The sequence below is a fragment of the Lates calcarifer genome, linkage group LG11 (assembly GCF_001640805.2).
Source record: "Lates calcarifer isolate ASB-BC8 linkage group LG11, TLL_Latcal_v3, whole genome shotgun sequence".
NCBI lineage: Eukaryota > Metazoa > Chordata > Actinopteri > Centropomidae > Lates > Lates calcarifer.
In genome coordinates this window covers 15,333,038-15,360,697 of record NC_066843.1, presented here as the reverse complement: position 1 = coordinate 15,360,697, position 27,660 = coordinate 15,333,038, and the positions used below count along the sequence as shown (strand labels likewise).

The window sequence follows — 27,660 nt, the reverse complement described above, 5'->3', positions numbered from 1 at the left end:
TTGAAAATTAAATGACCTGAAGCCAACACTGTACTGTTAGCAGCATGTTATGTATGGAACAAAAACAGAGTGTTTCCATCTTATTCATGTAATGCAAAATTGCATCTATTTGAAAACACACACATCCCAGAATTAAGCTGAGTTAAACTGGGACAGACATATTTCAGGCTCAAGTAAAAGATCAAATGAAACATGATTCCCATGTGGAAAATAATTTAAATGTTAGTCCAGGAAAATTCTGTTGTGAATGTGACTTGTTCCATGAAAAATAATTTGTGTTGTTTTACATGTAATGATACTAATATTGCTTGCCCTTACATTGCCTCGGCAGCAGTCACTCACTCACTCACACACACACACACAACCGGAAAATATTCCACAATGCTGGGAAAATGTGAAACATCATCTGTCTCTAGCAACAAGCTCAAAACAAACCGCCATAACAGAAACTTTATGAATCCAAACAAGCTAAACAAAATTTTCAAGCCTTGAAACACAACAAATATATTTTCACAGAAACAGGACTGAACCAGAATTAACAGTCTTGTATGAACAACATGCCCCAACACAAACAACAACAGACACTTTTGGGGATGAAAAGTGTCAAAGAGCAGTGAGTTGATGCACAGGCTCTCTGTAATTACAGCACAATCAAAACAAAAAACAACCCCAACCCAGGAAATTGAGCATGTCAACAAGATTCATAAACAGATTTAGGATCTAAAAAACAAAAAACACATTAAACACAACCCTTGGAGCAGGGTGACGGACTAGTTGTGGTCCATGGCTCTATTGTGTGCGTACCAACTGTATGGACACAATGAGCTGCACAAACACCTCTCCACACACAAAACATCAGGACTCTGGCTTCTCATTTAGCGATTTTAAAACAGCAAAGCTTACTCAGCACAATACGGCCTAGACCAACCCAGACCCTCCAATTCAATTCAAACGGAACTGCATGTGCTTGCATAAGCAGCAGCTGTCCGTCCCGTGTCCCCCTGACCCACACACATACACACACACACACACACACACACCCCTTTAGCAGGCCACCACACATGGACACACACAGGTCCTGCTATCATTTAAAGTAAAGTGTCTAGAAAGGTGAATTGAGTGTGTGTGTGTTAATGTCGTCACACTCACCTGTTAAGATGCTTCAGTTTCTTTGGTGACAACAGCTTCCAATTCCAAATCTCTGAAAGAGGACGAAGAGATAAGAGGGTTAATCTCTCAGATAGCAAAGACCACATTTACCAAAACACGCCTCAATTACAGATAGAAGATACCCTGCATGCCTGCATGTGGGTGTGAGTTTTATTGGTTTATTGTGATTAAACAACATGTTGTAAGAAAAACAACTACATCTGAGAGGGTCACACAGACAGGTGCTACACCTGAAAGGGTAAACAAGGTCCATTAAAACTAACAAATTAATTATTTATAATGCACAGATTAACAGACATGCACCTAACCCACATAATCTGTATAAGGACAAGCAATGCACAACAAACAATGAGAGTCTAAACTAACTGCTGTATGAAAAGTATTTCAACTAGTCAATGTGGAAATGCAGGTTGAACTGCATAACAGGGCAATGCATGATCAGGGCCAATGCATAAGCTTTGGCCCTACAAAGTGAATAGAGAATGTGTGTGTGTCTGAGAATGACAGATAAAGAGTGTGTGTGTAGGTCAGAGTTACAGCTCGGGTCCTGATCGGCCATTATCTCAGCTGTTGCCTGACTTACAGCTTAACCAACATGGCTTCTCTCGAGCCTGGTATTTTTCCAGCGCAGCTAACACTAACGATGTCCCAAATGGGGAATATAACTACAGCCGCTGCAATTAAAATATTACGTGTTTTGGTCGCATTTGCAGCGTCGTCGGGCGACTGTAAAAAGTTAGTCTGAATACGACTGGAGAACCAGTATAGCGGAGGTCTGGCGTTGAGCTAACCAGCTGCTCCATCTCTCTGCCAACAGAGGGTGTTAAACGCCCTGGCCGAAATACAACTCTGCACGTTAACAATTTCACCACCAAATTTACATTGATAACATGTTTCACCACAAAGCATTTGGGTGTTTAATATCATTTTGAACCACCGCACCCCCTGTGCAAGTAACAAAAAAGCCGGGCAATCAGTCGGAGTCACCACCGAGCAACCTGCGTCGTCAAATTAGCATGGCTGCTAATGCTAGCTCAGAGCTAACGTTACGAAGCGGCTAGTTAACTCACCCGGTCTTATTTCAGCGTAGCAAATACAGTATCTTAACAGACACAGGGGTACACAGAATCCACGAACAACGATGGGTTGCTGATAAACAAATCCCCAGAGACACTGATATGTTGCGAAACACAAAATATTCTTGACAGAAATGTACGCACTACTGGCGAGCTAGCGTTAAGGTTAACCAATGCTTGTACTAGTTAGCGTTAGCACAAGGTTAAGCAGCCTACAAACAGTGTTTGCCTATCACAGACGCCTTCAAGTGTTCGTCTGCAGACTAACGCAGTCCCCTGGTTCGTCCGTCGATGCCTTTTACGTTTGCAAACTGCAATGCAACCGAACCGCCTTGCCAAGTGCTAACTGAACAGGAGGCTAGCTGGCTAGCCTAGCTCAGTCTAGGCTAACTAAACAACAGCGGCTGCTCAACTTATCTACACCATCCCCCGGTCTCCCTGCTCCGGACTCTCTGTGTACATTAGCTCGACAAAAAGAGGCGGTCCTCTGGTAAGAAAATACAGTAAAAACCAACCTCACCTCATTGAAGTATAAAGTGCAACAGAGTGGAAAGGAAAGCCGGCTGTAAGGCTAAAAGAAATTCAGCGCGTTTGCAGCATCTACGAGGGGAGGAATTCGTCCTGCATGATCGCCATTTTCTTCGCTCGCTGCTGGCTAAAACCTTCTTTCGCTTGAGCTCTGCTTTCCCCTCCTCTCTCTCTGCATTCACTTCAGCTCTGCTCTGTGTGTGTGTGTGTGTGTATGTCAGTATGTTTCTGGAGGGGGGAGACAGGGCAGGAAACACATTCACCACTTCCTCTGACTGAGAAAACCAAACAGGCAAAGGTAGCTAAATGGTGTCGAGAGAAATTCTGAGTAAAAGCATGTGAAGCCAAACATGTCAACTATGTCAGTGTAAGTGCCCCCCCTTCAAATTTCTACGAGAAATGTAAGTACAGTACCATATGCCTCAGAACTTAATAAACATAAATATATTTTTAATTTTTGTCTCAACTTGTTCCATAAAGTGCCTGTTCCATAATGTACAATGTAAAATAAATAAATACGTGTCCTAATTTATTTCCATATTTATTTCCATTATTAAAATATTTATCTGTCCAGGAACACACAATCATATTTGAAAATACTGAGGTCACAGGCCAGATCCCCAACACACCCCTCACCACCCTCCTGATACCACAAACAAAACATATCTCAATTTATAAATTATTTTGACATTTTACTATTAAGCTAGTTCTTCCATTATACTTTCCATACATTTAATTTCTTAACACAAAGATTTAAATGCTGTCTCAAATTCTTCTCAACACTGCAAGGAACAATATTCTGGGGAGACAGTGTTTATTATTTTGGTGGCCTTAATTTAAGCATACTTTGGTGAGTGTTTTCAGACCTACAAGGTGTGAAATTACCCTCCTTTTGTAAATTTTCGATTGTCAACCCCTAAATCCCCCAAATCCACAATTAATTAATAAAATAAAATTACAGAGAACATAATCTCACTGTCCTCAATGACAAACAAGTCCTTTTAGAAATATGACAGCAGATACGTTAAATACCTATTAAAAGGCTCCTATATTGTTTTCTTTCTCATTCCTTTTCAACTGTAAAGTATCAAGATTTTTACAGTTACTGGATTGCACTAGGTCATTCTGTTATGTTTTTGTTGATTTGTTTGTTGTCATGGCCAATCTCTGCCCCTCCTCTCCTCATACATTATGGGCTTATAACAACAAAAGCATCTCAGCTTATTATTGTCATTATGTTTAAGTGCATTCTCTTAGGTAAAAGTAACTGACCTAGTGTTTGTGTGTATGTGTGTAGAAATTCCTCATCAAAGCACCATTGTTGTCATACAAGAAGATCTGAACACAAGTGTTGAAGACAGCAAGCCCAAAAACCTCAAAACTTTCAGCAGTGAGTTCAATACTTTGCTGGTATGGATGAGAGGAAGTGCAAATGCTCTGCACGTCTCTCTCTCTTCTGTTTCTACAGGCCTGTCTTACCCATCCATGCATGGCTTTGAATTGTTACATAAGAAAACAACCCTGAGAAGAATTTTTAAAAGAGAGGACAACAGAGAAAAGAGAGGGGTGATGCCTCAAAAGCAGAGAAACAAATACAGTGTGGAATCTGCCAACGTTTCACCAACAAGACAAAGGCTGTTGCTGCTTACAGGAGAGACCGGCAAAACGTGTGTGCAAAGCAATGACCATTGACGCACCACTGGCAAAAACAACCCCCAACCTTGTGCATGAATTACCTCCCTTATCTATGTGTATTTGACTGTGAGGGAGAGACAGAGAAAAAAGAGGGAGAGAGTAGAGTTCATCTACTGCCAAGTAATGATTTTGACCAGGTATCAAAGACAACAAGGTTAGATTATACAGTATATAAACAAGTGGGTAAGCTCTCAGCCCTGGGGTACTGTTGCCAAATACAAGCCAAAGCTTGGTTTCTCAGGAGATTTCTACTGCTGCTGATGTGCTTGTGACAACAGGGAATTCAGATATAATTGGTCTCCAAATGGGAAAATATCCAGTCGATTGTCACTGCAATTGTCTTCCTACCTTCATGCACTTGTTTGAAGTTCCTATTTCACAGCTGTTAAGTCATAATTACAAAGCCAGACACAGCGAGGATGTCAGGAGGACACAGAGATTGTTGGTTCTTTAGCTTGTGAAATGAAACCTTGAAAGCATTTTTTTTTTCTTCTTTTTTTGCAACAAAGTCATGCAGGCAGGAAAGCTATCTGATGTGTACTGCTTGAAAATAGGGCTGTTCTTGACAGCAAACCTCGGATTACATTTAGGAAAATGGTGTTTCTACTGCTGTTTGAAGAAAGAATTAGAGGTAAATAAAATGTCACTCCTCTAAAAATTGTATTGCAATTGCTTCCAATGCCACCACTTGTAATCACTGTTTATTGTGAGGGACATTCTGTGTAAATCCTTGGTCTGGAAGCTGTGTTTGAATTTACAGTTGTACATACTGTAATTTCAGGATTTGGGCTCCAACAACTGCATACATTCATAGACTATAATGGGAGACTATAATGTTAACACTACTTCTTCAGGACAGTTTAGACACAGAGTGAGTCACTTTTGGAAAGTGATGAGACAGGCTAGCCAGGCTGGGGCTACCTGGTTTGCACACTAACTTCAGAAGAAGAAAAAAGTGATAGAACTAAAACATTGCTGTTGCAAGTTTTTTGAAAGTTCAGTCAGATGTCATCGTTTTTTTTTTTTTTTTAGAATTCTTGACAGTAATTTTGATCAAAAATAATCAAGCATTGATATTATTTAGCATTAACCACATGGCAACTTTAAGTCTCTATAGGGTTATTGCATGCTTGATAGTGTACAGTATTTCAACTTCACTTCCAACCTCATATAAAAATCATCTAGAAAATGATGAGACACTACAGGATGTACTGATATGATAGCAGGGCACTGTGACACATGCGTGCAAACAAACCCCCAAGCTCACAGGCCTGTCAGGCAGTGTAACAACACAGTTTTGTTTTTGTATGCCATAACTGGCATAATACAAATTGAGACTACACATAAAGAGAATGTCTAAACTCATAATCTTGCAGGTTTGGTGCATCTTAAGGTGAAAAAACTTCAGTAACATTTGTAGTGCTGCGAATAACTAAATCGTTTAGAAGCTTTTCTCTATACTACAAGTGCTGCTGATGTTTCCGTCTTTAAAATGGCCTCCCTTCTCCATGCACCTTGCCAGTATGTCAAGTTGTGCCAGAGCTCTGTAAGTTCAGCAGCAGTATACAGTATGCATCAGAACATACTGAGGCAAACTAACATGGGATTAAGCTGGTAGTCAGTAACAAAACAGAAAAGTCCAGAGAAAGCCAGAGTTAAAACCCAAACAAAGCAAAACAAAAAGAGCAGAAAAACACAGAAGAGAGCAAAACAACTCTGCTACACATGATTTAAGTTACCAACATTAGTGAAATCTGTAGTAACATAAAAAAAAACAAAGCTTCCACCTTTTATTTTAAAACAGTCCAAAGACCAATACTCAATAGTAACCACTGTGTGTGTGTGTATTTGTACTTGAGGCAGAAAACTACTTTTTGCCTGCTTGTCACAGTGAATGATAAACCTACAATTTTGAAACCCAGCTAAGTGTGTGTGTGTGTGTGTGTGTGTATGAATAGTTTTACTGGGAGCAGAAGAGGGCTGTGAAGTCAAAGAGTTTGGTAATACTTTGTGACAGGGCAGTCACCTTGACAGACAGTGTATACAGAGCAGGCAGAGGTTTAATCATTCACACACACACACACACACACACACACACACACACACCACACACACACACACACACACATGCGTGCACATACACACAAAATAGGCCCTGGTTACTTGGGCAAACAAATGCGTACACGAACACATACACTTGTGTCCACATTTACTGACACAGCACTGGCTGTGATAAAGTTATGCAATTGCATTCATGTGAACCTGTACATTCATGGCACACACCATTTTCTTTGTTTTGTCGGTTTATCTCAACCACAGTCTGCACATTCACACACACGGACACACACTCACGCACAGGTCACTGTGATCAGTTGCAGCTGCAGGAGTTAGGGAGTGTGTAAAAACGGGATGACCATTGTACTGGAGGTAGAGAAAGGGGCATAGAAAATTGGGCTGAAATGTGAATGTACAGGAGGAAAAGGGAAAGTGAGCAGGCAGGAGGAGAGAACAGAAAGTTAGTGAGGAGAGAGAGAGATTATGTGGTGGGGGTGAGAGAGGCGAGAGAGACAGACTGACAGACAGAAGAAGGTCAGAAAAGAGATTTGCATGTCAAGTAGTAATAGGCTTGTCCTCAGTACAGACACGCACACTACTAAGCTGCAGTGTTCATAATGCTGCAGTGTGTGTGTGTGTGCATGCAGTGCATTATTTTTCCAGTGTCTGCCACCCTAAACTAGTTGCCTCTGCACCTTTCACATTAACATTTCTGCCGGTGTCTCCAGTCTAACTCCTGTGCTTCAAAGCCTGTAGAACAACAAACAAATATACTGTATGTCTTGTGTTTGAGTGTGTCTGGGACTTTGATGCTACTCAGCCTCTTTCTTCACCATTTCTTTGAGTCTGATCCAAGTCATTCATCAGTCGTTCAGACTGCCTCCCCCATCCAGTCCACACTAACCACCGCAACCCCTTCATTTTTCACGTTCTCCCTCTCAACCTCATTATCTTCTCCCTACCTCCTCCACCCTCCTTCCTCACTTTCCATCAGCACAAATACTGACTCACCTGCTGTCCTCTCTTTGTGTTCATTTTCATCAAGTCCAGAGCTGCAGCAATTAGTTTACTAATTGATTACTTGACAGACAGAAAATAAATCTGCAGCTATTTTGAATGTATATATATATATATATATATATATATATATATATAAACTACCTTTAAATGAATGCATTATGTAGGCACACAAATTGCTTCATTTAATAACTCATCACACTTACAAAGTAACCATACTGTTGACAGTGTTTCTACTATCAGTGCAACACAAGTACACAGTTGTAGACAGTAGACAACCTTGACATTTCAGAGACATCATAGTGGACAGAATTGTTTCATTTACGTCAGAAATGAACTCAGACAGTTTTTTTTTTCTACAATTGCGCTTACATTGAATGTATCACATCATAGAGACATTCTGATAATCTATGTATTACAGTGTGAAACGTGAACCACAATGTCCCCAGTTCAAATCCGGCTGAGGATCTTTGTTGCATCATTTCTCATCTCTCTCTCCTTTGATTTCCTGTCGCCTCTTGATTTCCTGTCATCTCTCTGCAATAAATGCAATAAAATGCCTAAAAGATATCCTTTAAAAAGTATTACAATATTTGTTTTTTTTTTGTCTGTTTTTTTTAAAACATTACACAGTATTACTTTTATGCTTTTTGTTTGACGGCACAGACTGCAAAAACTATACCAAAACATGATATATTCTTTATTTCGTTGAGCTCTCTGTCTTTTACCTGCCTTATTCTTCCCCCAATCTCTCTATCTCCCTCTGACAGGGTACCAGCATTGAAATAGATTTGCTGTGGCTAAAATTACACCTGGTCTTCAACCAATTACCTGAACATTCATCCCCCTTCAGCTCGGAGGGCATTCACTCACAGACATGCACAACAAGCTGAATACCAACCTAATCCATCAACTGTTTTGCTTGATTTTTTTTAACACACACAGATGACTTTCATTCACCCTCAGCAGACTTCGTTTTGCATGCACACAACACACACTCACACAAACACAGGTAATTCTGCATTATATAGGGATAGAGGTACTATTATGTTATTTCCAGGAGATCTTTCAGTTTCTGCCACCATAATCCATCATCAGGCCTTGAATATGCAGATGGTCTTGATAAGTGTGCTGGGTGGCAGCATGACATATTCAAACGTACCCCTTTATTTAAATTCACTCTCATTTATATTCATATCACTGATCCAATGCTGGCCTTGCTCCTCTATTACTGCAGGAACTCATGCAGATCGGTGGTCACAGGGTACAGTGATTGGCTGGTCTTTTTGTCATTCATCTCTGGTGTACATATTTCACTGTGCAGAGAAAGGTGACACTGGGCTTAGGAACACACTCTGATACATACTGTGCTACAAAGAATCCCATAGACACATGCTAAAACCTCCAAAACACCAGTCCATGAAAGTGGTAAAGACAGCCCAGGCACCCTGGTATTGTTCATTCAGTGAAGTGCATGTATCTGTGAGGGTGTGGGGGTAGATGTAGGGGGAGGGAAAGATAAGTAAAAGAAGAATGTCCTTTTGGCTCAGTCGTCTGCATTCAAAGGCCAGTCACACCAACGCAAAATGTTTTAAAGCCAAGGCTCTTTTTTTAGTTTGTTACTTCATCTGTGTTAATAAATGCTGAATATACAGTATGTCTTATTTACTATCAGTGAATGTAAACCATTGCTGCCCGTGTTGGTCGGTGTGCCACCAATCTGCCAGGTTTATCTGAGGAAAATTTTTAAACAGAGCAACTGCAGGCAGGATCACTCAGGAAGATGGAGAGAGAGACCAAAATCTTGCCTTGCAAAGTAAATATGTACAGAGGAAATAGTGAGGAAAAGGAGTTCAGATTTAACTCTGAATGATGTGAAGCCTTGTTATGAGTCACACCGAAGCTGAGCTGAGTCAGAGGAGGTTCATTACTAACATCACATCTGATATTACTTCGGTTAAGTCTGAGGAAAAGCATAACATAGTTTTTGCTTTGTAGCAACTTTCATACAGGAAATGGAGCACAAAGTGCAAAAACAGACAACAAAAACAAATCGGAGCAATTAGAACTGTATAATTAATCAAATTTTACATTAAAGAATGAATCAAGTGAGATAAATTGACAAGATTTTCCTTTTGTAATTAATGCAGAAGCAATCAAACAACTACATTAGACTGAGCTATTTTGTTGAGTTTGTTACTTATACAGTATTAACTAATAATACATGCTGCAAAAAGAAGTTTCGAGCTGTTAATGTACTCCAAAAAAATGTACTCCCTAAGCAGTATTTGGTGTGCTGAAATAATGAAATACATGTTTTTTGCAGTATGCTCATTGCTTTAGTTATGTCCACATTCATTTTCTGAGGTTTGAGCTCTGTATATGTTCTTTTCCCTAGTTTATCATTCAACAAAATATAAAAGTTATCGAGTCAAATGCTATTACAACTCCTAACCTGATTTTAAAAATGAAACAACTGTGATTTGTACAGAGGAAGAAAAGTCCTTTGGGGACATTTCGAGGTGAAAGGATTTGATAGATGGAGACTTAATCTTTGAATGTGAGGAGTAAACAGTGTGCCAGCCAGTAAATATCTAGGTTTTGGAGGGGTTTGTTAACGTAAAGCACAGTTTAGTTTCTCTGCTGGGCCATGATGCAATGTGTGGCATGCAGGCTGACCTGAGAGCCATTGTCATGAACAGAGCCACTGCTGGCCTTTTGTTAATGCTGGACAGACCAGCAGACCTCTTGCAGAGAGGGTGCATGTGTGTAACTGCAGTTCAAAGTGTGAATGACAAAGAAGAGAATGATGTGATGAGAGGGGAAAAAGTGGCAGACACAGGAGATGAGAGGGGGAAACAGAAACAGAGAGAAGCTGATGGAAACTCGAACGCTGAGAGCTCGTCGTGACAGTAAAGGATTTCATTACATTAAATGCTTCACACACACTCACTTAAATCCAACATGTAGCCATTATAGAAGTCAATCAACCTCTGGCTATCCTGCATCCTATCTCAGCTATCCTGTTGTTTATTTCTGTTGCAAAGAGGTCAATTAAGTTAATTACACCAAAGTTAATTCTTAATCTAGTCAATGGGCTAAAAAGGAGAAGGTGGAATTATAGTTTTCCTTTTTATATTCTTCTTTTTCATTCAAGGGAATTCAACTTATTCCCTCATGTCCTTCTCTCTACCTTCCTCCAACACACACACATACACACACACACACTGCCCCAACCCCCATGCCAGTCTGAGCAGCCAAAAATGAAGTGCGTGTTTGAGTGTGTGTGTGTGTGTGTGTGTGTGTGTGTGTGCATGTGTGTGTGTGCTCAGAATGTTCTAGTTCATGGGGGGAAGGGGTGTGTGTGTCAATTGTCCTGGCATGCTGCCAGTCTCTCGGTCTCTCATTACCAGTGTGTGTATCAGAGTGTGTGCCTGTGTGTGTGTGTGTGTGTGTGTATGTGTCTGAGTGCGCAATGGGGGCCTACCAGCGTGACGGGCGTTACCATGGCAACGCCAGAGCAGGTTCCAGATGCAGTGCATCATATTTCTACAGGAAAGTGCACAAGCATACATGCGCGCGCACACACACACACACACACACACACACACACACACACACACACACACACACACACATTAAACTGGCAGCAGACCTCTGGTTAGCCATGCAGATTAGTTTTATCGTGATGGACCAACTCTCATTTAAACATTCATTCCTCCTTTTATTCTCTCCCACTCTAAGACGGATGGTTGGCTGCCTGGATCTAGCAATCATCTTGGACACACATACACACACACACACACACACAAGGACAAAAAACATGATGGTGCAGCACTGTGTACACAACTTTAGGTTCAGCTACATCTAAACTCACCTCCTGCATTCTTAAAGGTGCTCAAATTTGTCACTTTAGAATTTGAATTCATTACATTTTTGGATGTTGGATCAACACTAGGACGATCAGCATTTACTGTATAGCGTGATGCTTTGGTCCTGTGGGATTTCACATATCCTGTCCTACTTCTACACTGTTTTGCCTCAATAAAATTTTCATTTCATTTCTATTTTCCTTTCTTCCTTTTTTTTAACTGCAGATTCTCATAACATTTTAGTCCTTATGTCTCTGTCGCCTTTCATTCATCAGTTCTTTCCTCTCTCCTTTTTTCCTTCCCCTTTCATTCCTTCTACAGTAGCCACTTTTCTCACCCTTTATTATTATCTGCAGTATGTCTATTTAACACTGATTACCTTCCCATCCTTCACCTCGTCTTTGTTTGTAGCTTCAATAAAACCTTACACTATTAGGCCTTGAAAGTTTGGATGACCCTGTGTGAGTCACAAAGAAAGGTGTGTGTATGAAAGAAATAGGGGAATAAAAGTATTTATCAGTGTGTGTATCCATAGGAATCTTCCTCTGCTTGTGCAAGTGCATGTGTGTGGGTAGAGTTTCTGTCTGCATTACTTATTCATAACAGCTTAAAGTTGCAGTCTGACCAAATACACACACACACACACACACACACACACACACACACACACACACACACAGCAGTTTCCTTCAGACTACCCCGAGAACAAATTTACCAAACCCCAGACGAGTGAGATCTGAAGAAGTTTTCCGAGGAGGACATTTTCAGAAGATCTCTTGTAAGTGGAATTTCCCAATATTTTCTCAGGATTAGTCTACTTCATGAAGTGTCCTGTGCAGACCTTCATGAACTGTGAAAGCATCCTTGTTTGTCTGAGTTTAAGAGCAATGTAAACAAGCAACGAATAAATATAGAGGGTACTAAGTGTCTAAAATACAGATTCTGTCTTTTGACTTTCAGGTGTACTTGTCTTTTTTGCTAGTCACAGTAACAAGCTACTGTACATTTAACAATAAATTGTTGAGCTTAAAGGGGGGATGTGCTGATTTTAAATATCAAAGTCTGTCTCCAGGTGTTGGAGACAGATGTGAGCGCTGGCTGGGTCTGAAAATGAGAAAAATTTGGAGGTGTGCATGTAGGCTAACTTCTATAGCCTGCTCCTCAACTCTAATTGAGGCCAGTGACTCAAGGCTACATTAGTTGCTACTATCATAACAACCTCAAATTTACTCCCAATTTGTTGGCAGGTTGGATTATGGGTAATTTGGGCTCCAGGTTTTCACAAGGACGAAGAATACATGGTATAATTTTTTGTCCATCATCAGAATGTTATAGCTTTGCAGAGCTAAATTGGTGCTTTACTTGCTCTACGCAAACTGTTAATAATCTGAAGTAAGTACTTTATTTTTTATGTACACAGAAGCATTTTCAGAATAAGACGATCTCAGTATCACAACGATAGAAGACTGATAATTCCAGTCATCTGTTTCTAATCTTATCGACTTTGGAAGCTGAGAAAATGCTTCCAGCTCATTTGCAGTAAAACTATTAAAGTTAGTTGCAGAAAAATGTTTTGTTTGTGTTCATTTTTTTGATGCTCACATAACCATACAAAAAAATCCTCTGAATGAGGACTGACCCTAATCAAAGCTAGTTTTAAAATAAGGTGTAACTAAATGTGGTTATCCTGTTGTCTGGAGAGAATAACAAACGCTTTTTCCCCCTGACACAAAAAGTGTTAACATGTCAGACTGAAAAAAACAAAACTAATTTGTGGCTTGATTGAAACATAATCTCAGTAGTTGCTTAGAAACAGTCGTAGCTACAATTAGTGATTTCAGCTTCAGCATGCATTGTCTCGTGTCTGTGAAAGAATAAAGAGGCCACATGGATTTATAGGTCTGTCTATGTATGGGTCAAACTATCACAAGGATCTGCATTTAATTGTATGTATGCTTATATTTTTGCATGCCATTTTTTCCCTGTTCTTTATTTTTCATAGATACCTCCTCAGATAGTCCCAGTACCAGGAGACCATCATGTTAGCCACCAGGCTGATGACAGGGAGCTGTCACTCAGTCAGACTCAACATGGAGAACTCAGGAGGAGCAGGCTCTGGTCTTCATCTGATTGGTCAGTGAAGAAAATGTGTGGGAGGTGTTGTGACACTGAAGCTGCAGGTCCATCTGAGATTTGTGTTTATTTATAATGCTGGTGATTTCTTTTCCTCCCAATATTGTCACAGTGAACACTTCTCTGTATCTGATCTGAGAGCTTTGACAGCCAGAATGTATATGATAGATAGATAGATAGATAGATAGATAGATAGATAGATAGATAGATAGATAGATAGTATATGGATGTGCATATGTGTGAGAAAAATAGAGAGAGAAAGAGAGAGAGAGTGCGCTCTCCTCCCCATCTCTGCTGGATTCTGGCCCGGTGCCAAACGGCAATTGGTTTTCAATCTACCAGGAACAAAAGACCAGCAATGACAGTCAGAGCGACTGAGTGTGTGATTGTGCGAGAAAGAGAAAAAAAGAGAGAGAGGGAGAGAAAGAAGTAGGCAGAGGTTTTTAAAAAAGTGAAAGAGAGACAGAGTGTGTGTGTGTGTGTGTGTGTGTGTGTGTGTGTGTGACATGGGGCTCTACAGATTTCACACCTCAGTGGGCACAGAGGACAGAGCGAGAAATGAGTGGAGATTAGAAATGGAGAGTGTAAGAGAGAGAAATAAAGACATGGTGGAGGGAGGGGGAGTTTTAAAAAAAAGTTTGTTAAGTTTACAATTAAGCTACTAGATTGCAAAAAAGGGAGTCATTCATTTTCATTTACATCACAAATGCATGCCGTCACACTAGAGGAGCTGTTCCAGTTTAAAGACACATGATCATGTGTCACATGATGCACAAAACTATAAACTATGATTAAATGTCCTTGAATGGAATAACTCACAATAATTAATACTGATGTATTATAAAAAATAAATAAATATAATATTAAGACACGTAATGTGTTGTACACATAATGACTGTTGATAGGCTCTAACAGTTTAAAGTCCCCCTCCACTCCAAAATATGTTCTGCATATTGGTCGTTCCTTGAATGTTCAACCCTCACTATGCAGAATGATGGATGTGCAGGTTGGACACACATTTGTTCTTCTTCAGGCTCTGACCCTCAGCACATTCAGTTTGAAATAAAGTAATGGATACTACATTAATGTGTCACGTCTCAGCTTTAATTTGAGTGGGTTGAAATCGATATATAAAGAACTGTGTGAGAGATAAAGCCCTTCAAACACATAGTGCCCATTTTTTTAGGTGTTCAAAAGTAATTGGATCTTGGATATGGGCTGTTCTGTCTTTGTTATGATAGTTTCTGTCTGACACATCTCACAGCTTGGGATAGACAGACTCGACCAGAACAAGCTTCTCCTTCATTTTCTTGCTTACCAGGGTGATTTATCAGGTAAAAATGAGAAAGATAGTAAAGGTATCTTGTCAAAATTTCTCTTGAGTCAGCTGTCTGTAGGAAGGTCACTTTCCCACTTATACACATGTGATTGTCAGCCATTGAGTGTCACCATATTAAAGGGGAATTCCCTTAATTTGAACTGAAGGGTGTAAAGCTCAAACCATAAAAAAAACTCAAATTAAAAGGAGACAAAAGTATGTAGACAGGGGTGTATTATTTTAGAGGTGGAACACAGTGAACACAGTTGATTCAGGTGTGTTACCATTAGGGACAGAGCTTTTTAAATCAGATCATCTAAATAATATTTTATTTTTCTCTGTTGTTGAGTAAACTGTGCAGATCCCAGTGATCTTTTAGAGCATTAAGACTGATTTAACTCCTGTTTTCTACTTGACGTCTAAAACAAACAACAAATTTAAAGATATAAAAGAGAAGATGATCTTATCTGATCTGTTCCACCAACACATATACTGTAATACTGTAGAGCCAGGAATCCTGTATCCTATATTCAGAAAGGCGTACACAGGCAGATGTAGAGTAATTCACTTCAACAGAACTGAACTGAAGAGTTGACATGAAACATCACAGTCCTCACAAATGATTTGAAAACATATATTTAACACACATGACAAACAAGACATGAAGGATTTGTTTTAGGGAGAGGGAAAGAGGTGGGGGAGAGAGGGGAAAGAGGGGTAAAGGGGTAAAGAGAAAGGGGTAAGAGGGAAAGAGAGGGTAGGAAAGGGGAAGGAGGGTGAGGGGAGTGGGTAAGGTAAGATGGGGGGAAAGAGGTGGGGTTTCAGAGGGAGGGATCCTCTGTTGTGGCTAACCCCTGTTCTTTTTCTTCCCCCTCTTCTTCTTTGATTTCTCTTTTTTCTCATTCATCTCTTTAGCTTCACTCCTCTCTGTCTCCTCCTCCGTCTTTTCATCGTGTTGGTTCTCCATCTTTTCTTGGCTCTTGTTCTCCTCCTGCTCTCTCTGTTGTTTTAGAGCCAGTTCCAGTCTCAGACTCTTCTCTAAGGCGTTTCGTCTCTGCTCTTCTCTCTCCTGAAGCTCCTTCTCTTTCTGACTGAGCAGGACCAGGCAGTCCAGGTACGCCTTAGTGCAGGCCTTCCTTTTTTATTCTGTTTCAGGAGCTCATTCCTTTTTTTTAATTCCTGTTTCCAGGAGCTCATCTTTTTCTTTCAGCTCCTGTCTCAGCTGGCTCTCCTATCCTCCTCAGTTCATCCTCAGCCCTCTTAGTCTCCTCCTCCACCTTCTCTTTGTATTTGTCCTCCTGCTCTCTCTGGTCTTTCAGAGCCAGCTCCAGTTTTAGACTCTTCTCTAAGACGTCATGTGTCTGCTCTTCACTCTCTTTCAGATCTTTTTCTTTTTGACTGAGCAGGTTCATGCAGTCAACATAAGCCTGAGTGCGAGCCTTCCTTTTTTTGGTTTCTTTTTTAAGGAGCTCATCTTTATGATTGAGCTCCTCTCTGAGGTGGCTCTCCATTCTCCTCCAACCATCCTCACTCCTCTTGGTCTCCTCTTCCACTTCCTCCTTGTATTTCTTCTCCTCCTGATGTTTCTCTTCTTTGAGAGTCAGCTCCCATCTCAGGTTTGACTCTAGAGCTTTACCTCTCAGCTCTGCACTCTTAAGGGCCTTTTCTTGTCTATTGAGCAGGTCCAGGCAGTTGACATAAGCCTGAGTACGAGCCCTCCTTTTGTTGACTTCTCTGTTAAGGAGCTCATCCTTTTCTTTCAGCTCCTCTCTGTGCTTCCTCTCCATCTTCCTCACTTGCTCCTTAAGAGCCTTGTTCTCTTCCTTCACAGCCTTTATCTCAGAGATGGCGGAGTAGAGGGCATCTCTTAGGCCCTGTACAGTCTGCTGCAGCTGTACTACAGCAGGGTTGAACTGTGCTGCCCCGTAAAAGGAAGCAGTGACTGCTGTAAAGCAGCGACTCGCCCGTAAAGGGGAGCAGTGAATGGCATTTGTCCAAATGCCTGAAAAATAGAAACATACATGTAGTTCAAGGCTAAAAGTCCAGTCACACCTTAACACAACATGTACACTTATTTATACAATTGAATCTACTTTAGTCTAAGGACAGGACTCCTGGAAACACTCCTCAACACAGAGCTACTGCACTAGAACTTCTATTCTGTTAATACTGTTCACATTGTACATTTTTTAGACGATTCATATTCACCCCCCACTGTTATTTACAGATCTCTATACATATGTACATTACTCTGCACTTCACTGTTTTCTGGTTCAATCTTTAACTACATCTCATTGTCTCAGTGCTTGTATTCTGTGCAATGAGAATAAAGTTGAATCTAATCTATTGTAATATGCCAAGTATCAGAGGCACAGTGAAGAAAAAAAAGTTTCTCCAGGTCAAATGAGAAAATCTTACCAGGTGTCTTTGTGGGTCCATTTGTTGTTGAGTTGCAGCAAAGACAGCAGTCACAGTTGTTAAAGTAGAAGTTGAAGTTAAAATAGTGGTCGTCGATATCAGTTGTCGTCGTTCTATAACAGTTGTACGTTCGTTCACCAAAGACAGAGACGGTACTCGGTTCAGGGTCATGAAGGTAAATGAGGTTTGTTCTGTAGATCCAGGCTTCAACCAGAATGTACAGTATTCTGTCAGAGTTCTAGAGTGATGATGTGATAACTGAACATTCTCATCATCTGTTCTAGTTCTAGTTCTAGTTCATCAAGATTCTAACTAAGCTGGTGATGGCATTTTACAACTCAAATCTGTTTTCCTGATGGTATAAGAACAAAGTGGAGATGACACAACATTTCCTGGTCTGACCCCAGTCAGTATCCTACAACAGACATACAACAAATCAGTGAACACTAAAACTCCACACACTACCATTGGCACTCTTCACCTCAGTGTCTGTTCATAGTGTTGTACTCTATACTGTACATATCTATGTCTTATGATCCATGATAAAGAAACAGTTTATGTTTCCCTCTAATAGATGTCAATAGACTATATCAGTGGTTGTGAGTCTCAAACAACAACATCTTTCCTTTAACCATAAAGAAGGACATTTTTTATGTGTTACATCTCCAGTCTTAAGGTGGAACAGTCACATACAGTATATGACTCATTCTACAACAACTGAGTATAAACATAGCAAGTTTCTGTAACTCTATTAGTCCTTACTTACAAACAAATGACCTCTGCCCTCAGATACAATCTAACATCTCCCACTGACCTTTGTTGTAAAAAGTGGCCCATGGTTGAACCTGATTGTTGAACTCTGGTAAATGAAGGAAGAAATGTTGAAATGACGTCTGAAATCCAAAAGGAACACAGATCATTTCTATTATGAAGACCTCCTGTACATTTTAAAAGTCATTAACAGAAATATCACCTCTGTGTCTGTTCAGACACTGAACAGGTTCCATGTCTGACAGGGGCTGTTGCCCTGTAACCTAAAGCTACACTAATCAGTATTTCTATATTCACAGTAGTTCAATCTTTTAATGTGAAAATAGTCAGCCACAGACAATTATCATCCAACTCTGCTGCTCCCCTTTAGCTCCACTGAGCGTTTTAGCCTCTTTTAGCTCATTCTTTTGTTTCATCTGTTTTGGTTCAGTCTCCTGACTCCTATCAACCTTGTTTCAATCTGCAGCAGGTAGCCGTTTTCAGCCAAAAAAAGCTCTGACAAACCTACTTTACACTACCCAGCACCCAATGGTAAATGGTAAAGTTAGCATCTAGCTGGTGAACATAGTGGAGCATTTAACAGCTACAGAGGCAGATATTTTGCTTAGGAACTGGTGGAGAACAAAACAGAGTTAATAGGACGGTGAATATTGGACTCACATTAGCCATGTGACGATATGGTAGCCAATATTACTCTAAATGAGAGATAATGTTGCTCTGTTGGTCTGTTGGTAATTTGTTAGTGTTGTGGTTAAGGTTGTTGTAGCACCCACAGGTGAACAAAACCTCTCTGTATAATTAATGGGAGCAGCTTCTGCAGGACACTGTTGCATAGATCTTGGAGGAGCAACTGTAAAGCATTTTCTTTGATCTGATTGTTTCCACTAATACCCCACAGCTACATGCATGTTGCACATCCTCATTACCTCTCGTGTTAGGACTGTCAGCTGCACATGTCATATGTTATGTGGTAAAAATCAGATACTGTTCATTTAGTTTCCCTCTTTTGATCTGGTGTTAATGTTAATCATCAGGAGTCAGTTTCAGTGGTACAGCCTGCCTCACTGTGTTAACAGAGATGCCAACCTCACTTGCAGAGCTGTCTTTTAATGGAGAGTGTAGGTGTCCCATGATGGTCTAAACACAATTTATGAGACTTTTTCATACCAAGTGAACATTTTTCTATCAGAGCTGTTCAGATATTTTATCATCACATAATATCAGATACTGCATCTTATTGACACCAAAATCCCTACTAGTCATATTCTTCTGTATATTTTCATCTTATGCTACATCCTTTGCTTTGTTCTTGTTTATTTTATTGCACAATTATCATTAAATTCATCTTATGTTATCTTATATTCATCTCTTTACTTTGCATGACAGCTTGGGTAGGTTTGTGTTTATTGTGATTACAAGAACATGTGATGATGCATCAAAAGGACAGGGCCTGATTTCAGCATTTTATTCATTTATTCATCTTTTATTATTTCAGTTATTGCATCCCAAATCTGCTGTTGCTGCAATGATTTACTTCTGAATGAAATTAAGCATTGTCTTTGATTTTTTACAACTGCTGCCATTCTACTAAAGCTGCACACACACACACACACACACACACCACACACACACACACACACACACACACACATACAGAGAGAGAGAGAGAGATCCTTTTTTTCCTCTCCATCTCCATATCAATGGCAGCAGGACAATCAACTAGCTGGTTCACACCAGCAGCCTGGCAGACATGCACACACTCACTCACTCACACACACACACACACACACACACACACACACACACACACACACACACACACATATTCGCAGAGCCTCTTTTTCCTTCATTTTCCTTCTCTTACTCTATCAGCCCAACTCCTCCCTTTATGTGTCAGACTCTCTCTCTCATACACACCCCAGAAATAAATAAATAAATAAATCACATATCACCACATTCTTCCACAGCTGGTTACCATCAAATGGTAAACAACATGACAGCCTTCAGTATAGCTGCAAATAGTGACTATTACTGTATATCACCTCATGGTTACATAAGGACTGTGGAATTGTGCTTTGAATCTCTGATTTTCAATAACAAATAGGAAAAACAGAGGAGGGTGGAATGAGACAATATATAAAATTGAATGTATTTTGTCTTGTGCTTGCACCAAGAAGACCTTAATAGTATGATCGGAATTACCTGTGTGATAGAGGCCAGGGCTCTCACTAGAAGGACTGAAATTGAAACAGAGAGGAGAATATTACAAACTAACGCAGCTGTTTAAAGCCTTTAAATCCTAAAAATGTCAACAGTAGTGATTGTCAGGTAACTGTGCACTTAAACCAAATGAAATGACTGAGAAATGGACTATTGGTGAAGACACATTCCACATGCAACATCCCTGGTTTGACTCCAGTCAGGGACCCATGTTGCATATCATCTCTCACTCTCTCTCTCTCTCTCCCATGTTTCCTCTACTGTCTCTTGTCAATAAAGGATAAAATGGAAACAAAATGGGACAAACCAACTTAAAAACAGAAAGTATAAATTAATTACAACATATTATTGTGCACAAAATAATAAATAATAAATAAAATATAATAATAATATAAAATACTAAGTTAACATACCAAAAATCTGAAGTGAAGCTACTGCGGAACAATGTCAGAGCATAATATAATGTATGTGTCTAGAAATTTCCTGTATTGTGTGTGTGTGAAAGCACATGACTGAGTGTGTGTCAGAATGTCGGTCCAGCTTTTATCTGATGACAAGACAGCACGCCAATTTGCATAATTCTCATAACCACCCCTCTTATCCCTCCCCTCTGCATGTTAATGAGTCGTTGCCATAGACACGCTAATTAAAACAGAATGCTGCACACTCACCCAATCAGGAGTACAGTGGAATGTAGACATCAAACACACACACACACACACAAAACACACACATTACACTCCTGGGTTGATCCTTTCTTAGTGGGCAATCTGTTGCAAGTACAAGCACACAAACGCACACACACACGCTCAATAGTTCGACAGCAGACAGACACACAACACACACACAAGTGCTAGAGAGAGACCCGAATCTGTCTCTTCTTTTGCTTGGACGCATGTTGGAGGAGGATACACTGTAGGCAAATACTGTGTGTTTGTGTGTGTCTAGGTGTGAGAAGTAATATGACTGGTCACTTTCACACACACACAATCACATACACACACAACCATGAATAAGGTGTCTAGACAGCACAGCCGTCAGTCTGCCCTCTGGTGTGTGTTGAACATACAAATCAACAGAGTGACAAAGGGGGGGTGGGGGTTAATAAATATGCATGGTGTGTGTACTCCTTGAGGAAAGGCTGGTTCATCCCATTGCCTTGGCTTGCTGGCCCTCACAGCCATGCGGGTGCACGTACACACACACACACACACACACACACACACACACACACACACAGAATAATGCACAGACCTGGGGGCATGTAAACAAACAGTCACAGCACGTGGGCAGATGCACACATCAGCACGCACCAGAGGCATTGTTTACACACACACACACACACACACACACACACACACACACACACAGGGGCCCTTTAAATCTGCTACTTTTGTGCCCTTTGTCTTTCAGTCGATCTCTTTACTTCACCTTTCTCCTGCTTTTTCTATTTGCAGTGGGTCCCATTCTTTTTTTAACTTTTACCTCTTTCTTTTCACCTTCCATCCATCTATCCATTATTTATAACACCTATCCTGGAGGGTCATGGTGGGCCCAGAGCCAGTCCCAGCTGACACTGAGTGAGAGGCAGGGTAGACCCTGGACAGACTGTCAGTCTATCACAGGGTTCGTCAAACAGTAGACAGCCACCGATGTTGTATAATACCTTTGACCACATTTGTGTTTCTGCGTGCATTAGCCACGTAAATACAAATTAACACTCAATGTTTGACGACAACTCTTTGATGCTCAAGCCAACACGGAGGACACATTTGAACATCTGAAATTACATGACAAACTCCATCTGCTGATGAAGACCATATGATAATGTTTCACAAGCTCCTGAAAAGCTAATGAAGCCACCTGGAGGTGAGGTTGTTTTGTCAACTGCTGTTACCAAAGTCAAGAATGACCTTTTTATACTCAACTATTCCTATTCTCCTCGGCAGCTGTTAGTTTTAGTTCATTTTTTTAGAACGAAAATCAACTTACAGAGACTGAGACAGTCTGTTTTAAATCATTGTGTAGTGATGCATTTGTGAGCAGGGGCCGTTTAAATGACCATTTGTTTTTGTTGGTTTGCACAGATGCTCATGAGGAAACACTGGTTCAACAGTCAAACTGCCAAACAGCAGCTAAAAGAAGCCAGTAAGTTCACATATTACATATAACATATATATGTCTGTGTTGCTTAATGTTTTGTTTGTGTTCAAGCTAAATACTCTGACATCACAGCCCATGAATGCAATGCTTTCCTGCAGCATCTGTGGAGACAACAGCAGGGATGCAAAGCATGAAAAAATAAAGATGACTCAGTGTTTACAATGATGAATAAGCCTATAGACTGTATCTTGAGAGAGTTTCTGTGTCTTCAGGTTGATTTTCATAGCACACCAAAATAAAAGGAAAACCTGTGTCTTTTCTCTGATTTGATGTCAATATGATAAACATCAGCTCTGTTTTACAACCCAAAAACTGTAAAATCGCCTCAGAAGCGACAGATTAGACCTTTGCATTGAATGTGTGTGTGTTTCTGTGCATGTGTGTGAGGAGAGGAGAGGAGAGGTGAGATGAGGAGAGGAGAGGAGGTGGGATTTAAATCTGTTCTTAAACTCAATAGGGCAACACTAGCCCTTGGCAAAGAGGCACACACACACACACACACACACACACACAGAGTCTGAGTAGCCTGAGATGCTCATTGTTATTCTGCACACAGTTGTGGTCACAGACAGGGCCAGGCAGGAGTGCAGACACACACACGCACACACACACACACACACACACACACACACACTCACACACTGTGAGGCACATGTTGTCATGACACATTACAAATGCTAAATACCATTCAAGATTAAGAAATACAAAAGCAGCCCTAATTTGCATAAACACAATTGCACATACCACTACACACACACACACACACACACACACACACACCACACACACACACACACATACACACATTCCATCACTTCCAGAGTAACATCTGCCACCAATAGACTCTTTCTTTGAAAGGAAGCCTTCCTCCTGGCACTCCATAAAACACAGAGAGAAGGGAGAGACTGACCAACCAGCAGAAATACAAAGTAAAAATTTGCACTACAATCTCAGGGGTGTTACAGCATGAGTAACTATATCTGTTTTTGCTTATTTCTGTTTTACTTCAACCTGTCTGAACCTGAACAATAAAAACACACCTCAAGGACAAACATATTTATTCAACTGTGACTTTTAACTTCATGTATTTTTTATTATAATTATGATGATTTTGGCTTTGATTTCACTCGGTCAACTGACGCCTGTTTTACCACAACTTTCCACTAGAGGCTGTTAAACCCAAGAATGACAGAAAAAAGCATCACCTTTACCTCATTGAGACTGACAGGAAAGTCATGCAGCAGCAACATAAAACCCACAGTGTTGTTTATAATCTGCTGCAACCTGTAAGGCATCACAGAGTCCACTACATCTCTATGTGTGTTCCTGTATCATATTTTCCACCTGTTGTTGTATTGCTGTAAGAGAAAAACAGATTATTTGTTCCTGATTAGATTATATTTACATGTACAGTAGCCTGAAGATTTCCTGCTATTTCAAATACTACCTGTCAGTATGTTGCTCTAACAGTTATAAATGGATCTCATCGGTGGCTTTTTGTTGCCTTATACCAGTCTGGGAGGAGGGATGCAACATTGCTACACAGATTTTTATACTTTACTTGAGTATTTCTATTTCATGTTACTTTATACTTCTTACTTTCCATTACATTTAAGAGGGAAATATTGTACTCTTTTCTCCATCACATTTATATGACAAGTGCACTTACTTCACAGATTAGATGATTAGTTTATAAAATATGATGTATTATTAAAGATTATCCTGCCTAACAGTAGCTACAGTATGTAAAACAGATAAAACTAGCTCTGCTACAACCAACTTCACTAACTGTAAAATGCTACTTGTGCTGGGGAGATTATTTCTGAATTATAGATACTTTTACTTCTTTATCAAGTATAATTAGCTGCTTTTACTTAAATGAAATTTTCATTGTAAGATTTCTCTTTGTAAATGAGTATGTTTTTATGTTGCATTATTGCTACTTTTATCTAAAGGTGCTATATGTAAGTTTTTGCTATCACTACACGGCCCATTAGCATTTGCAGCTGTTTACTTACCAATAGCTTCAGCGATCATTGTGTTTACAAGACATGAGTTTAGAATACACTGTCTGGGCAGTGCCGCTGTTGGACAGGGCAGACTGGACACTACAGTGACTCACTACATTGTGCCAGCTAGCTGGTTAGCATGCTAACTTCAGTACAGAAGCAAAATGTGAGTTAACATTGGTGTTGCTTTCTGCTGCTGCACACAGCTCTTGGCGCGTAAAGGAATTAAGTTTGATACTGAACTCATAACATTTCCTTCAGACTGGTGAGCAAACAGCTGTTAATGCTGATGTTGGCTATGTAACAATAACACCTTTAAGTAAAAGATACTTCCTCTGCTAGTGGCACTCAAAAGATCATGGTAATGACTGCATGTTTATGCTAATATGTATTTATACTGAATTTGTTTCTGATTTCAAATTATCTCACTTTGAATTAATCTGACTAAAGATGTGCTATATTGTGCAATATTCCATCTGAGAACCCTGTTCAGTTTCTTTTTCTGGCTGGCTCATTTAAAGATGCTGCAACATCCAAGCTCCTGAAGAGCGGTGCACTGATTAGCTATGATGTCACAGAATCAAATCAAGGAGGAAATCAACAAACAAGCAAATAGTGAAAATTTTAGTGGGAATTTGGTTGGCATGACCTTGAATGAACCAGCATGGATTGTTTTCAAAACAGTCCTTGCTTGTTATTGCAGAATCATGCACTGTGATGGATTAAATTCTGCATATATCATTTATCTGATGCTCTGCTTTCCCTTTTGCTGATTGGACATTGCATGTTTTCCCTTTTTTGCAGCATTTCTTTTGTATTTGTTCTCACAACATTTTGAGTGTTTTGACATTTTCCTCCTCAACATCAAATCATAAAGTAAGACTTAGTTATCTCAAAGGACAGGCTGGCAGCGGGTCCCTCACTCACTCACCACATGGATGTAATGCCACAAACAAGTGTTTGCAGCTGCCACTGGCCCCAAACAAACCAATCTGCATATACCAACACACACACACACACACACACACAATAGAACACACACAGCTTGGTCTCCATCAGGCAGCACTGGCACAGTGCCCCGAGACGTCGGCACACATCACGGGCACAAAGGAGGGAAGGAAACCCAGACGAAAGAAAGACAAAACAAAACAAAAAAGAAAAAGGAAAAGAGGCTAAAATAAGCACTCGGGAGGACACAAAGCGCAGCGGATGGCGGGACGACAGAAATAAAAAAGGCTGAAAGATAAATCTGACAAAAGCGTACCTTGTTTCTGATCCACACCACACAGGGAGAGCAGGAGGGATGTTGCTCTTGATTGCTACAGGGTCCACCTGCCTGTCTGTCTGTCCTTCTGTCTGTCTGCCTGGATCTTTGTCTGTGTGTCTGTGCATCTGTCTGCCATCTGTACCTATCTGCCTGTCTCATATTTTCTAATGTGTCTTTCATATCTTAATCTGCAGTTCACCTTTATTGTGATTTATATGACTGAACAGGTCTTGAGCTTGTTTTGTCTGTATTCTCACATTTTCTGCATCTTCTGTAGTCTATTAGCCAGTGTGCCATATACAGACTGCTACTGTCTGTCTGTCTGTCTGTCTGTCTGCTGCAGTGTTCCCCATATCCAGACACACTCAGACACACACACACACATACACTGAAGCACAGATGGACAGAAAACCATTCTAGATTCAACAGCACAAAGGCAGTCAGGAGCTTCAGAGCAAAAAAAGTGCAGAGGCAACACAGATACTGCAGGAAGCAGGGGCGAGGCAGGATGCTGGAGAGCCTGTGAAGTTAATCGGCCATTTTTGGAGGACATGCAGAAGCGCACAACAAGCCAACGGGAGGTGATATTAAAGCACTAGAGATGCCCGACCGTCCAAGCACCCAACTGTCCCCCCCGTACTCCCCTCTGTGAAAGGTCTGGACCCAAGCCAAGTTGGGCATCCCACACCCACCAGATTTCCTCTGTTCTATCCCAGCATGCCTTGGCACGACTTTGGGTGATTGCAGTCACAACGGCAACACAGAGAAGAGACAGAAAGAGAGACAGAGAGGCTGGATCTCTGCCATGTCTTCCTTGTAGTGAGTTAATGAAGCAAGAAAAGCTTGGATACACTTCAAGCATCAACTTTCACACACTCACACACACACATGAGCGTGCGCACACAGTGTGCACAATAACCCAAAGGCAGCACAGACAGCAGGCATATTGAACACGTCTTTCATATTTATTCTAACATGTTCCCACCTCCTGCACAAACAAAAACCCCAACATGGCGAACAGCCACCAACCTGTCCGAAAACTGACTGTGTGAGCACGTCTTTGTTCGTGCTTAAATTGTTTGTTTGATGGCTTTATTGATAATTCAGTGCTTTTCAAGGCAAAGCAAGATCAAGGTACGAAGAGGAAATAAAGCCAGAAAAAATAATAAAAAACATTTATTTAGCATGGGCATTCTTACCTGGCATATAGGTGATGAGTGGAGGGGAGATGATGTTGTAGTCAGTCTCTGGGACGGCTGGTTGGACGAGAAGCTAACGTGGTGTCTGAAATAAAGGCTGGACAAAGAGGAAATGGGGATTGGAGTGGAAAGATGACAACAAGCAGAGGAACAGAGAGAAGGAAGAGCACAGGGATGGTGCTAAATAGCACGATACTGCAGGGATTGTTCATTCCTCTCTTCATCTGTAAGAACAAAATAATAATCATGACAAAAATATTTAGTTATGGTAGTTATGGTTTATTTTTTTAAATTGTGCCCAAACTGAGTTTCATGTGAGGATCCAGATTCCATCAGAAAAATTTAATCGGAGGGGACAGACTGAGGCACACACTCAAAATGTGCTGCACTCAAATTTGACTACATGTTATCAAGTCAGTTGTTTTTTCAGAGTAGGAAATGCCAAATACACAACTTAATATTTTTTTATATGAAACAATATAAATAAATATAACTCCACATAGCCATAAACAATATGTGTAAGTGTTTTTTTTTTTTTTTTGAGCTTACTAAAATTTTTTATTCTGGGGTACAGCTGTCCTGAGTGTGTCCAAAGATAACAAAGTCCACCAACCAGCACTCCTAAAGCTACTTATCACATTATAGTTGGATGGTGGGTGGAATTTTTTAACTTTTGGAGAGAGCCAGACTAACTCTTTCTTCCATTTCCAGTTTTTGTACTAAGCTAAGCTAATTGCCTACTGCCTGTG

General features: G+C 40.4%; 1 protein-coding gene across 3 annotated transcripts in view; it reads right to left on the bottom strand.

The window, feature by feature from the left end:
* Positions 1–3,150, bottom strand: part of LOC108881084 (trinucleotide repeat containing adaptor 6A) — a 38,578-nt gene extending 35,428 nt beyond the window's left edge. Inside the window, exons 1-2 of one of the 3 annotated variants that reach the window (XM_018672875.2) lie at positions 2,767–3,150; positions 1,150–1,201 (exon numbers count right to left, since the gene is read on the bottom strand). The gene's annotated coding sequence lies outside the window, so the exon portion shown is untranslated. Of the gene's footprint in view, positions 1–1,149; positions 1,202–2,240; positions 2,373–2,766 lie in introns of those variants that run through there. The other 2 variants (XM_018672877.2, XM_018672876.2) reach the window with 2 other exon arrangements.
* Positions 3,151–27,660: the final 24,510 nt, after the last annotated feature.